Source organism: Grammomys surdaster, unplaced genomic scaffold, assembly GCF_004785775.1.
Source record: "Grammomys surdaster isolate TR1022 unplaced genomic scaffold, NIH_TR_1.0 125818, whole genome shotgun sequence".
Classification (NCBI taxonomy): Eukaryota; Metazoa; Chordata; class Mammalia; order Rodentia; family Muridae; genus Grammomys; species Grammomys surdaster.
The window spans coordinates 885,554-902,498 of NW_021620648.1; the positions used below are offsets into that span (position 1 = coordinate 885,554).

The window sequence follows — 16,945 nt, forward strand, 5'->3', positions numbered from 1 at the left end:
TGTACAATATGCTATGTACTGTGTACAATGTACTATGTACTGTGTACAATGTACAATATTCTATGTACTGTGTACTAAGTATTGTATACAATGTACTGGGTACTATGTACTATGTACCGGGTACTATGTACTATGTACTGTGTACTATGTACTGTGTACTATGTACTGTGTACTATGTACTTGTACAAAATACTATGTACTGGGTACTATGTACTGGCTACTATGTACAATGTACTATGTACAATGTACTATGTACAATGTACTATGTACTGGGTACTATGTACAATGTACTATGTACAATGTACTATGTACAATGTACTATGTACTGGGTACTATGTACAATGTACTATGTACTATCTGCTGTGTACAATGTACTGTGTACTTTATACAGGAGTCCCAGTCTCAAAAGGAAGGGGTGGTATGTAGTAGAATATGAGTAGAGAATGAAAACCATATATTATAATTTTATTTCCCAGGATTTGTTCGGCATCCATCACAATGCTGGTATAGAGCTAGAATCCAGCATATCCTTTCAAGTAACTGAAAAGAGAACCACCTTTCATCTTGATGCAAAACCCAATCAAAGTGAGCACTGGGAGATCGTGAGGCTAGAACCATAAATTAAGAAACACCTCGAGGAAGAAAAAACCGAAATCAGTAAGTTGGAAGATCCAACCAGTCCCACTGCTAACGGCCGTCCAGGGAATGCATGCAGAGAACTGGTGATTTCAAAGGATCAGGCGGATGGCCAAGCATTAAAACCTGAAGATGTCATAAAATGAACTAGGTCTAGCCAATTCTAAAGTGCTGAACGATTGCAGGAAGAGTTGACATGAATATTGCATGAAGGGCAGAACCAAGCTTGGGAAACTTGCTGCCTCCCACTGCCTTTGATCCAATCTCAAGATGGAAAGACCATCGGGCCAGACATCCAGACAGATCTCTTAAGTGGTCTGTGTCTAATGAGAATCGCGCTACGTGAGTGCTTTCTAGCTTGGGCTAAAACCCTTCATCTTTCAGAGACTCAGTTGCACACGTCCTTGCTTTGTGCACATTTTACAGGGCATCTGTCAGCGTCTCCAGATGAAGTGTGTCCTGACAACTTCCTCTGAAGTGATGGGAGAAGCATCCGTGGGAGAGCTGGTGGGTTCTGGGGCATCCCTTCTCAGTATGGGGGAGGAAGGGATGCCACAGGGAGAAGGTTGCTACCTGGGGCAGACACACAAAGCAGGGCCTAGATGTTTGCCTGTGTTTCTCATGGGTGAAAGGCAGTGACTGAGAAGAAGCGAGTGTTGACAGAGAAGGAAAGGGCCGTGTCTTTACAAAATGGATTCTCTTCCCTTACAGCTTTATGTGGGCAGAGAGGGAGAACTGTATGGAGGGCCGTCTCCACAGTCTTCTGTTGCTGTGCAAATACCCAGGAGAAACTGTTTAAAGGAGAAAATATTTATTTGCCTCCACGGTCTCAGTCCAGGGCAGGAAAGTGGTCTCAGTCCAGTGGAAGGAATGTGATAGATATGAGTTGCTCGCCTAATGGTGGCGAGGGAGAGGGAGGAGGAGGAGATGGAGGGAGTCAGGGGAGGGTGAGGATAGAGGGAGAGACAGATAAACAGACAGAGATAGAGAGATGAGAGAGGCAAGGCAGCAAGGTAAGTTATAATCCCAGTGACCTATTTCCTACAGCTCAGCCTTACCCCTTAAGCTTCCAGAACCTGCCAAAATAGCATCACTAGTCACGGAGCCAAGACTTCAACACACAAAACTGTGGTAGCAGGGGGAACAGAACTCATGGGTGCCCTGGGAGAGGAGCTCCCTCAAAGAAGGAGAGGGATTCCTGGGGCAGGGGCTGCTGGACTCTGGATGTAGACTCCCTATTTTCACATGGTTGACCAGAGAGCAGCATCTGCTGACACTTCTGCATGGGATTCACCCAACCCTTAACAGCACAAGGCGGACGCGGGGGCTGCCTGAGTTCTACACTTCCCCATAGCCGCCTCTTTCCTTCCCACTGGGCCACTCACACGCTCGAGTCTTCAAAGACCTCCTCAATAGGAGTCTTACTTCACAGCTAACTCTACAAACAGAAGCGTAATGCTTGCAACAAGGAGAGATCCAATCAACGCTCGCACACGTTTACAAAGTTTTTTTTTTACGTCATCTCTCCTAGTTCGGCCATCGGTCATCCAGGACTCTTCGCGAGTGCAAGTTCTTACCTTCTAGCTGCGAGTCAAACCCGAGGCTCTGGTGGAGGCTTTACGCATGCGTCCCGTTCATTCCTCTGAAACATGATATAGTGAAATAGAAGTTGTCTGGGTTTGATTCTCTCAACGTGATATATGCTGTTCAAGTGAAAATCATGCAACTTTCCAACTCCACCATGCAATGCTTTTCAGAGACTAGAAGCATTTCCACCCACGGCTGAGGACATGCGGTTGCTATGAGACCCGCCCGTGCGTGCGCGCCTCTAAAGGGCACCGGTGTTTTGGCCCCTTCCGGTCACCCCTGACACTCATTCTTGTAGTTACAGTTTCTAGATACTTCCTAGACTCCTTGTAAAGGAGCAGCGTATTTCCCCTACACAAGTCTAAGGTTGAGCATTTTGAGTAAAATAATGAGTGATACAGCAAAATCTGAGACTCGGTTCTGAGCGGTAATGGCCGCGCTTTTCCATATAATCGATGACCTACTCGAAGGCGGCTTATTTAGTGTCCTTTTCGTTCTCAGGGTGCATTACTGCGGCCTTGCTCCTGTCTCTTTCCTGTTAAATTATCTCGGCCACTCTTATAGCACTGTGCATTTTTTTTTTTAAAGAAATTCTGCTTTTGCTTTCTACCGTCTATGACGTCTGACATCAGGATAAATCCCAAGATCGTGGCCCAACCCCTAGTCCTCTTCCCACTGGCCAATCTGAGCGCTCCTAGCCACCGTCACTCCCCCTCTAGAGCCAGTTTCTCTGCCACATTCCAGACTCCTCTACATAACTTTCTTACTAAAGCACCCCCTCCCCCCTTTCCTTTATCAGTCAAATCCGAGTCTTTTAGACTCAGCCTAAAACCACCCTTTCGTTTAGAGAAGGTTCTATGTCTTCACCCAGCAAATGAAAGGAACTACTTAGACATCTTGATATTTCTGTGTGGAAATAGGATCAGGGCTTCCTTACCAAGGTTGAGTACACTGCTCGTTGGAATATGCTTAAGGACCCTCAAAAAGTTAGATGAGACAGGAGTCAGAGGTAAGACCTGACCCAACTGGTCCCTGCACAACAGTCCTAGGGTGGTCTAGGCTGAGTAGGCTTCTTGTAACAAGGAGTCTGGCAGGGGTTCTGATCACGCCCTGAAGGCTGCTGTGGGTGGCTTTTGTCTCCCTTCCATAAGGTGGCCCAGTGGGGCCACATCTACCCTCTTTTTATTTTCTGTAACTTCAACCTTTTATCATAATTGAAAGGTTTGGTAGAAGTTCGATTTCCTAACACCCTAGAGATCTGGTTTTTTTTTTTTTTTTTTTAATCCAGGGCCTAAGATCATTTACCCTTAGCCTTTAGCCCAGTGAATCAAAGGAAACTTGAACACCGTGCAAGGAAACCCTTGGCTGAGGCCTGCAACCACATTGCTCAGTTCATTTGTCTGCATTACCATGAAGCTGATAGGCACCATGTGCCGATCTCTGTGTTAGGCACGGCTCATTCACTGTGCACTTGATGCTTTGACACCTCTGCTTCTACCATGTTCACACTCCCTAACGGGGAGAACCTGTATGTCAACTGTCCACTGCTCTTATGGTTTGAATACAGAATGCCCCCACCTAAGGCTCATGTGATGGTTTGAATATGCTTGGCACAAGGAGTGGCACTATTAGGAGGTGTGGCCTTGTTAGAGTGGGTGTGGCCTTGTAGTAGGTGTGACCTTGCTGGAGTAGGTGTGTCACTGTGAGCATGGGCTTTAAGACCCTTCTCTTAGCTGCTTGGAAAACAATCTTCTGTTTGCTTTTGGTACAAGATGTAGAACTCTAAGCTCTTCCTAGATCATGCCTGCCTGGATGTTGTCATGCTCTGCCCTGATGATAATGGACTGAGCTCTGAACCTGTAAGCCAACCTCAATTAAATGTTGTCCTTATAAGAGTTGCCTTGGTCATGGTGTCTGTTCACAGCAGTAAAACCCTCACTAAGACAGCTCATATTTTTCAGTTCATAGTATCCAGATTTTGGTACTATTTTGAAGGCCATGGAGCCTTCAGGACAGTGTTTCTCAACCTTCCAGATGCTGTGATCTTTTAATACAGTTCCTCATGCTGTGGTGACCCCCAACCATAAAATTATTTTCATTGTTACATCGTAACTGTAATTTTGCTACTGTTATAAATCATAATGTATTTACCTTATCTGATATGCAGGATATCTGATATGCAATCCCTGTGAAAGGGTTGTTGGACCCATAGGTCGTGAACCACTTTAGGAGGTAGGGCCCAGATGCCAAAGGCAGGCCCCCCAGGACAGGCCATTGAAGGCTCTACACTCACCCCAGGTTCAAGTCTAGTTGTCTCTGCTTCCTAGTCTATCACAACATGAACATCCGCTTCATGCTCTAGCCAACATACCTCCCCTGCCAAGACAGACAGACCTCTCTGAAACTTCGATACAAGTAAACCCTCAGCTCCTTGAGTTGCTTTTTCGGGGTGTTTTGGTCCCAGCTGTCTTTGAGAGTCAGAGGTCAGGCTGTAAGCAGTGTTATCATCTGGTTTCAGTTTAGGCAAATTACAGTAGTGGATGCATTTTCACCGTAAGAGGCTAAACGGAAACTCACTTGTTTGCTGGAGACCGGGTCTTCAACGCGATCCTGACTTTGTCTCCTCGGGTGTCCGCCGGGATCTGAGGGCCTCTCATTACCTGAAACATGAAAATGGCACACACTTAATTATTCATTTTCTATCACCCTTAATGAGGGGATTAACTGCAGAATGAAACAAAAGGAAATAGTCCAACCTGCAGGCTGTCAGGAAGCGATAATTAACTAAAAACCCAAGTCCCTTTAAATGAAAGGGCTTTACTGATCACGATCTAAATGAGTCATGGGGTCACTAATTGAAGTCACATAATGGAGCAACGACCATGAAACAATAAACATGTGCTAAAAATATGATTTCTTAATTATGCACACCTGATGTTTCGTGTGGAGGGATATAAGGTCACTCGCATGGTGGACAGAAAGCAACAGGGAAGGGAGGCTGCTTGGCAGGGTGCGGGGGTCAGTTTGATCTCCAAAGAAGAAGAACTGCATCGAGGTAGAGCTAACTCAGAGATGTGCTAATCACGGCATCTACACTAACGGCCTGGATTTCCCTGACTTGGTTTATTAGTCTGACCAAATAGTACCACGGCAATGATTCATGGACACATTCTGCCGCGCGGCATGTAAACACAGCCTTCTAATATAGACCTTCGCTGCTACAATGGTCATAAATAGCTTTGAATTACTACTGTTGCACAACCCAGGACTTTATCACAGCTTCTGGCCAAGCAGATGGAGTCATGTTCCAGGCATTGCATTAGTACCTGCCTTCCCCAGAGCGTTGAATGAGCACACCCTGGTAGGCGTGCCTCAGATGACAGAGTGGCACCTTCTTCACCCTCCTCTCTCCCAGGATAACACATTTTTCCCAAAGACCGTCAAGTGAAAAGTCTTCACACACCAATGCTGTGAGACAACATAAAATTTACACACACACACACACACTCAAAATATGGCAAATCAAGCCACTATTAATAATTCAAAGAATTTTGGAGATCCAGTCAGTCCAATTTCTCTGGCAAACGTTCAGAACGTTTGCTCAGTACTTTGATTTTTTTAAAAAATCTGTTCTTGGTTTGCTTCAGTACATTTCCTATTTAGATCCTTTACTGAGTATGTCAGACTTTATCTGTAACCTTACTAGGACATGCCAGTGAATACAGGAATGGCAGGCCTTCAAAGCCTTGGGGTTTTTAAAATTGTGCTTGCCAAACAAATATTTCCGATTTCTCCATAGCAACCATAGCAACCAACATCTTTGCCATATATGCAGAAATGGCCAGAGGGAAAGCAAAGGAGCTCTACTTTGTTTTAGGTTGGCAACAGTATGCTATTATTAACTATTTCATGAATATCTAATACTCCCAGACCCAGTATTTCTATATAACTGATAACCACCACACCAATCACACACAGCGTGTGTTATTCTGATTTTACAAACCATGGCTCGGTTATTAAGGAATTGGTCTGACACCCCACAGTCCATGGCTGTGGAGTTTAGGCAAGAATTCAACACCAATGCTCTTTAGCTCGAGCCATGGGAAACTGCCCTGGGTCAATTACTTCTTAATCAAACTGACAATTTTATGGTTTGACCTAATAATGTAATATGTTAACCTTAAAAGGAAACCTATAATCTCCTGACATCGCAGTCTTTCTAAGCTGGCAGTGTGAGGACTGGAGAACCATCTCGTACGGTATAGGGTGGAGGCAACAGTAATGGAATCTACCCTGTCTCTGTATCAAAAAAAAAAAAAAGGGCAAAGCAACATCAAAAACCCTTTCTGATACATTCTATCTGGAACCCTCCATATGGAATCGTGCTCATTAGAGCTCTCCAAGCACTGAACTGATTTCAAGTTTTCAAAGCCAATGATGCAAAAATATTATTTTGGTAGGTCACTGAGCTAGTAGTATATAAGCAGGTGTGTGGTCGAATGATATATTGGAAAAACAGATTCAACTCCACAGAAACTCCGTGGGAGTCAACACTAGGGCACTTCATGAGGGAGGGACAAATATTTTCTATGAGTTCTCCTTTTGGAAATAATGAGTAATAAACTCAAGTTTCCATTCAACCCACAGTTTCCGCTATTGATATAGTCAGGACGGAAGAAGTCAAGGGAAGGGGATTCGTGACAATTGTGCTGGATTTACAATAGCTTCTGAGCAATGGGCTGTTAAATGCATCGTGATTGGGATGTTTTGTGTTGCCTGTCTTTCATCAGATTAAGTCAAAGAGTCAGTCAGTCAATGAGAATTAAAGTGAGCTTAGAAACCCTGGAGGAATCTTTTACTGAAAGAAAAGCTGATTCCCAAGAGCTTCTCATCAGTGACAGGTACTCAGCACACGGGCCCCAGCACAGTGACCAGCACCAGTTCCTGAATCTATGCCTAGGCGCTGACCCCAGCCCAGTTCCAAGTTGTATTTTCCTCCGCCACCCATATTTATTTCCCTGAAAAAGAATACACATAATAAGCAATTGTGCCTCAAATTAACATGATAAAACATCCTAGATAGCTATATTTAAGAGTCTCCTAATCTGAAACAAAATGGTCAAATAACTTTTAAAGCCAATGTTTACTTAAATACCAAGCAAAGTGGAAACAGATTCATCAGTACAGCCCACAAGTGTTCTCTCCACCCCTCCCCTCCTAAGCGTATCTCCTGTTTGGAAGGCACTTGATTGACACAATGGTAGACTATGCATGACTCAAGTTTGCAAATCAATACTTTTCATAGGATCCGAGGCATGACAAGGTTAATAGCAACTGCACTTGATTACTTGCAAACCAAATAACAGAACTGAAGTGAAGGTGTTTTAAGTAGAAGACCTGTCTGGTGTCCTTTTTAATATAATGATGGGTGTATGAAAGAAAAATGAAAATAAGAACAATGATTGAAGGAAGAAAGATGGATGGATGATGGATGAATGGGTGGATGGATGGACGGATGGATGGATGGAGAGATGGATAATGGATGAATGGGTGGGTAGATGGATGGATCGATGGATGGATGGATGGAAAGATGGATATATGGAAGGGTAGATGGATGGAAGGATGGGTATGTGGAATGTTAGATGGATGGAAGGATGGAATGACGGATGGGATTCATGGAAGGAAGGAAGGATAGATGGATGGAAGATGGATGAATGGAAGGATGGATGGATAGATGGATATATGGAAGGGTGGATGGGTAGAAGGATGGATAGAAGAAAGGAAGGAAGGATTGATGGATGGAAGGGCGGATGAATGGATGGATGACTCATCTGGTTCCCAACATCCACAGTGACTCATTCTGCAAAGCTGAAATGTTTAGAAAATAAATCCTACTGTTGTACCAGGAAAGACAAGGACATAATATAGGAGAGAACAAAGCATGCCAAAAACATCATTTTCTTTTACTTATGTTTGGAATATTTCTCTTGCTTCTAATGATACAGAAAGAAGAAATAAAAGGAGAAATGGTTCTTTATGAGTGAAAGAATTTCTAAACAGTGCTTTAAACATTTGAAGATATTTTTATTTGTGTGTGCGCATGGGTCTGTGTCACATTATGGAAGTCAGAGGAAAATCTGCCAGGGTCAGTTTTCTTCTTCCATCATGTAGATTCAGGGATAGCACTCAGGTTGTCGGGCAAGTGACCTCACTCACTAAGCCATCTTACCCTTAAAACAGTGTGTTTGGATAGTCCTCAATGTCTATGGATGTTCTCTGAATGGGTCTTTTAAATTGTACTTCCCCCTGTAGCTCTTAGGTGGAATTTGTGCAAATGGCCCTATCCCAGTGAATGGTATACCCTCCACATGACTGACCTTCAGGACCACTGTGTTGATATGCTTAAATCTACACCCATGCTAACGTGCCCTGTGCTGCCGGGTTTTCATCACAAAGAAAGCTTCTTTGTGACTGGCTTACGATGGATTCTGGCCCGATGCACTACAGTAGCCAGATGGCAGGTAATACTGGCTCAAATAGGCCTTTCCAATGGTTGACAATGGCTTCCTTAGTCAACACTTTGTGAGTGAGGTTGAGCCAATTCCAGGTTTTTCATTTCCCTCCCTCCCTCTCTTCCTCCATCCCTCCTTCCCTGTCCAAGGAAAAACTAATAATGATTTCCGGTCTCCCTGATGCACTTTAAACAGTTCTAACAGGATTCAATGTTCAAGGGCAGATGACAGTCCAGGAAGTGTGGCAAAGGTGACAGGCATGTTTCTGAACATCAGGCTCAGAGGGGCACACAAGCAGTCAGATTACACTGTATGGATGGCAGGCATCCACCTTGTAGGTGTCATTCTGAGGTACAAAGTCCATGACAGACACTGGTCCTCATTGGTGTTTCTATGGCGTTCCTAGAGGAGTTTGTATGGTTTGCACAGTGTGGAGAACGGGAGGGTTCAAGTGGAGTGGAAATCAGCCTTTTCTGGCAGGGCATGGGACTCGCCCCTCAGACAGTAAGCAAGGTGAGCCTCTTACCCTGCATGTCAAAACATGGTGACTTGTTAGTCCCTAGAGTTGTGTGTGGCCTTCCCACACTCTGCTCCTCTGTAAGGCTCCTGGAAAGCCAGAGAACAGCCTGTGAGAGCAAGATCTCTTTCCTGACAGGAGACAGTGATGGGCCAACAGCCCTGGGTGGCCAGGAGAAGGGACTGTCCCTTAACCGGAGGCGGCTGGTTGCTAGGAGTCAAATCTAGTTCTAAGTAACTGGAATTGAAACGATGGATTAACTGGAAGATAAAACCCATGAGTTCACAGAACGCCACAGGCAAGAAGCAGAGTCCAGCTGGGCTCCATGGTCGCCGAGGTGGGAGAGAAAGTCCCTCACACTCAAACTGCATTCTGATTCATTCACTTTCGTCTTCGGTTTTTGACCAGACCGGTTTTGTTCCTTAAAAACCCATCAGGTTTCTTCTCTCCATAAACTTTGAATTCCTCTAGTTATAAGGGAGAAATGCTACAAAGTATTTCTGGTTTTTACCTGACTCTGGCTTGCTCTGATGCTAACCTTAGCATCCCGGGAGCATGGGACCACTGAGGCACCCACAGCCTGGCCTTGCCTTTATATCCTGCTTCAAAATTCTGAGAGGCTCCGAGAGTCAATGTCCACAGGTTTACCCGCAGTGGGAAAGGGTGGCTCAGGACTACAGAGTCTGTACTTTCCAACTGAGACTATGAAAGGGAGGAATTCTCACAGAAGGAAGTAGAGAAGGTCGCATAGATATCTCAGTACACAAGAACTACTATTCCAAACTAAGTACCCCCTCCTCACCGTGTGGCAGGGGACTGGGCTGGGAGAGAGCTACATTATGTTTTCCATGGTGTATAATGTACAATGATGTTTGGAATATGCATGAATACTTGGTGTCTGTTTCTCCATCCTTCTACTATAAATGTCAAACACACGCACAGACACACAGACACACAGACACAGACACACACACACAGACACACAGACACACACACACACACACACAGACACACAGACACACAGACACACACACACACACACACACACACAGAGCTGCTACTGTCACAGGGGCAGCAGCCACCTCTACAGATGTGGTTAAGAGAAGCTAATGGACACAGTGAAGAGGCAGAGCCCTGGACTGAGGTTGTCTGCATCCATTCATTGTCAGTACACTGACAGTCCTTTGTCATAACCTACATCAACACCTGGGCAAGAACAGAGCTCTACTTGCCCCCAGAAGCCTTCTCTACCAATCACTGTCTGGTGTGCTGTTCACGAGCTTTCCACGGAATCACATTTGAAATCTTAGAACTTGCCCAGATATCCTGAAATCTAGTGTTCCTAAAAATGTCTACAAGCAGGGCCTTAATAAATGTAGATAAACAATGAGGGCCGGGCAGTGGTGGCGCATGCCTTTAATCCCAGCACTTGGGAGGCAGAGGCAGGCGGATTTCTGAGTTCGAGGCCAGCCTGGTCTACAGAGCGAGTTCCAGGACAGCCAGGGCTACACAGAGAAACCCTGTCTCAAAAAACCAAAAAACCAAAAAAAAAAAAAAAAAAAAAACCAATGAGGACTCCTGACTCTAGACACCACGTTCAGCTCAGCACCTAGAAACAAAAACCAAGCAGGAGGGCTAAAATAAACATCATAATATGAGCCTCAGCCTCACCGGCTCTTCTCCATACTGGGTGGCTCTCAGGCCAGCTTGCAGGAAGCACACTGTTTGCCTACAGCAGATGTTTACTCGCTTGGTTGTTTAAAATGGAGTGATTTGAAATTGGACAGGAAAAGAAAAGAAATTATTTATGTAGGAGATCGTCATTAAGCCGTGTGCTTTGAAGGGTGTCTTCTCCGTATGTGTATTTATCTTGAGAGACATACAAGTTATTTTAGGTATTTTTAGTGGATACAAGTAGGCCATTGAACCAGGCAGTACGGTACTTGAGTTCAAGTTTTGACTTTGACAATCAAAGGTGTGCAAAGGTGAGTCAGCTCCTTGATCCCATGATCCTCCACTGCTCTGTGCTCTTCACCCATCTATCAAGTTAAGGGAGTTAACCAAAAGAATCAATACTAACATTCTTCAGGAACTGTAAACTACCACTCTCCTGGTTGGATTTTTCCACCTCCCTTGTGTCCACTTGATACTAGCCAGGGAGCCTCAACTGAGAAAATGCCACCAGAATGGCCTGTGGGCGAGCCTGCAAGCCATTGTCTTGATTCTTGATTGGTGACAGATACAGGTGAGCCCAGCTTATGATGGGCAGCTGCACCCCTGGACAGGTGCTCTCTGGGGGTATAAGAGAGCAGGTTGAGTAGGCCATGGGGAGCAAGCCAGTAAGTAGTAAGCACTCCTCTATGGCTTCCACTTCAGTTCCTGTCTCCAGATTCCTGCCCTGTTTGTACCCCTGGAGCTGGAGTTCCGGTTGGGAACAGAGTTTGGGACTGGTGCAGGTGCAGTCTGTGCTCTTAAGAGATGAGCCTTCTCTCCTCCACAGCTCCACCACACACTAGGTGGATTCCAAGGTTCTTTTCTTTTCTTTTTTTTTTTTTTTCCAAGACAGGGTTTCTCTGTGTACTCCTGGCTGTCCTGGAACTCACTCGGTAGACCAGGCTGGCCTCGAACTCAGAAATCCACCTGCCTCTGCCTCCCAAGTGCTGGGATTAAAGGCGTGCGCCACCACTGCCCGGCGGTTATTTTCTAAAATACGCAGGAGGATGAATTAAAATAGTTATTAAGAAGCAGATAGATCCCAAACAGACCACTAGGCAATAAAACTAGAAACGGCTACAATATCCATTAGCAAAAAGTTCACTTTTTTCTTTTTTAATTTAGGGGATTAAATCTAGGGCCTCACGATGCCTTGCATGCGAGGCAAGAGGTCTAGTTCTGAATTATAACAACAGCCACCAAACTCTGATTTAAGATACTCATCTTTCTTAAAGCAAGAACAGATTCCGCCATTCAACCCGACCTACAGACTAAACCCACAGTGTGTCAGGGGTTGGGCAAAGAGCTTCAGAGGCTGACAAGACACAAGGAGACTGGCTCTCTCCCCAATGACTGAAGAGAGAACAAGATAAAGGGCAAGTTAAGTAAATACAGGTGAATTAATTTCTCTGAATACATATATATGAAGATATTTTGTTATATTAATATAGATATAGACTAACAGATAATTCTTTAGTTATAAAGATAAAACAGAAAAGCTTTAGAGATAAGTAGATTGTTGAAATGAGTTAGCCCAACTAACTTAATAAGGTCTGTTTACATTTCCAAGTCGTGCTTATCCAGTGCGCAATACAGAATACAGTCTCTAACCAACAGTGAGGTAGTCCTAAGACCCTACTAGTCCTGAGATATGAAGCCACACAGAAATGGTTTTCCAGGAGGCTGGACTGAGGACACAGTTCATGTGTACCTCAGGGACACCGTTATACCCACTCTCTTGGCTTCTCTTGCCCGACATGAGATGCGGTCTTGCTAAAATAACAGCCGGTACCAAAGGAGACCTGCTTCTGTGAGCATCCTCTCCCAGTGACATTAAATACAGGCAGCACATAGTCATCCCTGACTAGGGATGTGGTGGTCAATCATAAGGCTGTGGGACACACACAACAGGGAACTAAGCTCTAAGGAGGGGCTGGAGAGATGGCTCAGTGAATAAGAGCACTGGTGGCTCCTACAGAGGACATGGGTTCGATTCCCAGCACCCACAACAGCTGGTTCATAACTACCTCTAACTACAGCTCCCGGAGGTCCGACTCCTTCTGACCTCCTCGAGCACATACACAAGGCACACATACAGGCAAGCAAGCAAAACCAGATACACATAAAGAAAATAAACTTAAAAAATTGGAAAATGGCCTCTAGGGAGGAAGGAGGGAGGGAGAGAGGAAAAGAGGGAAGGAAGGTAGGTAGAAAAGTACTTTGGGGCTGTGGAGATAGCTTATCAGGTAAAGCACTTCAGTCTGACCCATGGAACTCACAGAAAGATGAAGAACTGACTCCATAAAGCTATCCTCTGGCTTCCATATGACTGCCAAGGTACATGCATGCCTGCACTGACACACACACACACACACACAGTTAAATTAAAAAGAAAAACCTCAGTTTCTTAGCTGTCTAACTCACAGATGAGCTAAAAATTAGTTTCCAGAAAAGGAAGGTAAAATACCTGTGATAAGTACGATGAAGAATACAATTAACAAAAGAGGGGCTTTCTCTAGAGATATTGCTTTGAAAAAATTAAACAGTCATTCAATGGCTCTAAGCATCTCAAAAAATATCTGAAATGAAGAAACGAATCAGTTATTCAGCAGGTTGGACACAAGCCGTTTCCGAGAGCTGTGATTCGGTCCACAGATAGCACATGGACGCAAAAGACACGGAAGAACAGAAACAGCAGCCAGAGACAAGCCACGTGGAACATTTCACATTCATATGTGACTGGAGTTCCAAAACACCAGAGATAATAAACAAGACAAGAACATCAATCTGTAGATTCAAAAAATAAGATAAAGCACTTGGAAAAATGCAAGCAACTACATCATAGTCAAAACAATGCAAACCAAAATTTGCAAAAGTCCTTAAGTTAGCCAAAAGAATAAAAAAAGAGACATCATCTTCAAAGAAGGAACATTAAGATTTACAGTTATGAACAGAAATAATGGATTCCAGAAGACAACACTGTCCATGTTAATGGCTCAAAGAAAGTAGATGTTGGCCTAGATCAAATCTCAAGAAACCACCTTTCATAAACAAAAGGGGAATAAGAATTCTTTTTTTTTTTTTTTTTAGAAACTGAAAGATGTTCTTTAAAGAAGAAAAATAATCTTAGGGGGAACTTGCAAGAAGGAATAGAAAAGCACTGGAAAACACACAGATAAATAGATATTTATATCTTACTATTGTCCAAACAAGATGGTAATTGTAATGCACTTGGAAGTATATTATATATGTAGAAGCAAGCAGCATTCCAAGAACGCAGTCCTCATGGGGATAGATGGTTTGATCAGGAGTACAAATGAATTGTATAACTCTGTGTAATGGTTTGAATGTTTATGCTTTCCCCAAATCCATCTGCAGGAACTCTGACCCCTGGGGTGACGGTAATAAGAGCTGGAATCCTTGATAGGTGGTGGTGTGATCTCATTAACTGTCAATGTGAGAAAGCCTAGACTCCTCTGGGAAGGGAGGCTCAAGGAGGAAGTGGTTGCATTAGGTTGACCGGTGGGCATGCCTGTGAGAATGTTCGTAATTGGATTGGTTAAACTGAGGTGGAAGACCAGTCAAATGCAGGTGGTAGTATTCCGTAGGCTAGGCCTTGAGCTGAATGAAGAAGGATGAGTGGGCGGAGCACCAGAAAGCGTGCATGCATCCTCTCTGCGTGTGACTCTTGCTAGGAGGAGACGCTTCAAGTCCCTGCCACCTGTGACTTCCCCGTTAGAGACGATAATCTGGAGCTGTGCACTAAAATAAACACTTTTCTACATGAAGTTGATTTCGTCAGGGTATTTTATCACAGTGCCAGGAAATAAAACTAGGATATTAGATTATAAGGCTTGACCTTTCACAGATGATGGCACATGGTCCCTGTAAAAACAACCACAATATCTTTTGCTGAATAAGGAAACAGCCGGAAGGTACCACAGTGAGGACAGGGCTGGATCTGCTGCCCTGGGACCAGGGACTCTTCAGCTTCCTAACTGTGAGAAACAATTCTGCGTAAGCTATTCAGTTTAGGGTATGTGGTTACAGCATCCTGAACAGTCTAAGACATTCTGTGACAAGTCAAGGCCGGACACTATGGTTTCTAGGATAATTACTTTAGAATAAAAAAAAGTCGTATATAACCTACAAGTTACTAGAATGCAAACAAAATATATAAAAATATATTTTATATAAAAATATAAAAAAATAAATAACCATTTTAGTATTTCAAACGAGGCAAGGAAGATGACAAAAGAAACCGAAAATGATAACAGAAGAGCTAACGAAAAGAGGACGGCTACAAACCCAAACCATCGGCTCCTGTACGGAACATAACAGAACTAGTTTGAAATAAAAGGCAAAGACTGTCTCTTGGTTTTTAGAAATTCCAATTATATTCGATAACTGTAACAGATGTTTGATGTATAAGCAAAGAGAAATATGCCCTCCCAAAGCTAATCAGGAAGAAAATAAGAAAGCCGGACCTACAATTTTAGCAGTGTGACATGTAAGCAGGAAGACATTACAGACCTGAGCATCTTCACAACTAGTAGCCTAGAGGCAAGAATCTTTAAAATGTCTAAAACAGCGGTCCTGTTGAGAAGACTGAACACATCTCCAGCAACTGGCAGACAAAGGCAAAAGAGAAAACGCAGCAAGTATATAGAAGACAGGAACAGCATGATGAACACCTGATATCACTCCCATACATGTAAGACTTGTAGCTTCTAGTGACCCAGCTCTATGAAATAACCCCTGCCCCCTTGCTTATCCTCAACATCCTGCCTCCTGTTCAGCTGTATGTAATAACCCTGGCCCCCTGCTTACCGTACGTAAGAAGCACATGCATTTCCCGGGTGCTGAGGGTTCTACATCACAGAGCCCATTCTACCCGACCCCAGATTTTTCTGTGTCCATCTGTCTGTTTTCTCTTACAACCCCTAGTCAGGCCCTGTGGAGGACTCAGCAGCCACCTACTTTAACATATAGAATGTGTTTGCATTTGTATGTGGGATAGCTATGTTAGACAGAGTTATGACTGGGTTATTGTCTTCATTTGGAAATTAAATATATTATTAAGGGGATGGTGAACTTGATGTCTGACCTTTGCTGTCAATTTGACAAAAACTCAAGCAGCTGGGTGTGTCTGTGAGGGATTTTCTTGATTGGATCATCTGAAATGGGAAGACCCACCCTAACTCTGGGCCTCACACCTTCTAGTAACAGCTTACATAAAGGGACACGGAAGAATGGAACCTTTGCTTTCCGCCTGCTTGCCCTCCCACACACTGGGGAGTTCATGTTTCCTATTGCTGCACAGTCCTTTGCTGGTCTGAGAAGAACCTGCTTCCTCACAATGTAGACTGAAGACCAGCAGCCCTCTAGGAATCCCCTGGGACTCCCACAGCAGACTGGACTGCTGAGACACCCACACTGAACAATTACCACATTCTTGGCAGTTTTGTCGGTAGACAGCTATTGTTGGACTATGCCAGGCCACAGCATGTAAGCTGCTTCAATAGGTTCTATCTATAGGAGCTCACAGAGACCGAACCACCAACCAGAGAGTATGCACGGGATGGACCTAGGCCCTCTGCACATATGCAACAGGTGTGCTGCTGGGTCTTCATGTGGGACTCCTAAAGAGGGAGCAGGGTCTGTCTCTGACTACATTGCCTGTCTTTGGATCCCTTTCCCCTAACCAGGCTGCCCTGTCTAGCACCAAGAGAAGAAGATGCACCTAGTCTTACGGCAACTTGATATACCAAGGCTGGCTGATATCCATGGAGGCCTCCCCTTTTCTGAGGAGAAGGGGATGAGAGGTGGGAGTGGGTGTGGGTGAGGTGAGAGGGTGGGACAGAGGGGTGGGGAGAGCACAGAGGGTAAAAAAGAAAAAAAACGGAATAAATAAATTCCATTTATATTCATATATACATTACATATATAAAAGAAAAAATTAAAACTGAATAAATAAATT

The 16,945-nt window shown here is 44.2% G+C and overlaps 1 protein-coding gene across 3 annotated transcripts in view; it reads right to left on the minus strand.

The window, feature by feature from the left end:
• Nucleotides 1-4,912, minus strand: part of Pced1b (PC-esterase domain containing 1B) — a 106,430-nt gene extending 101,518 nt beyond the window's left edge. For 2 of the 3 annotated variants that reach the window (XM_028789365.1, XM_028789364.1), the window contains exons 1-2: nt 4,801-4,873; nt 2,214-2,278 (exon numbers count right to left, since the gene is read on the minus strand). The gene's annotated coding sequence lies outside the window, so the exon portion shown is untranslated. Of the gene's footprint in view, nt 1-2,213; nt 2,279-4,800 lie in introns of all 3 variants that reach the window. The other variant, XR_003714141.1, reaches the window with a different exon arrangement.
• Between the last annotated feature and the right edge of the window lie 12,033 nt (nt 4,913-16,945).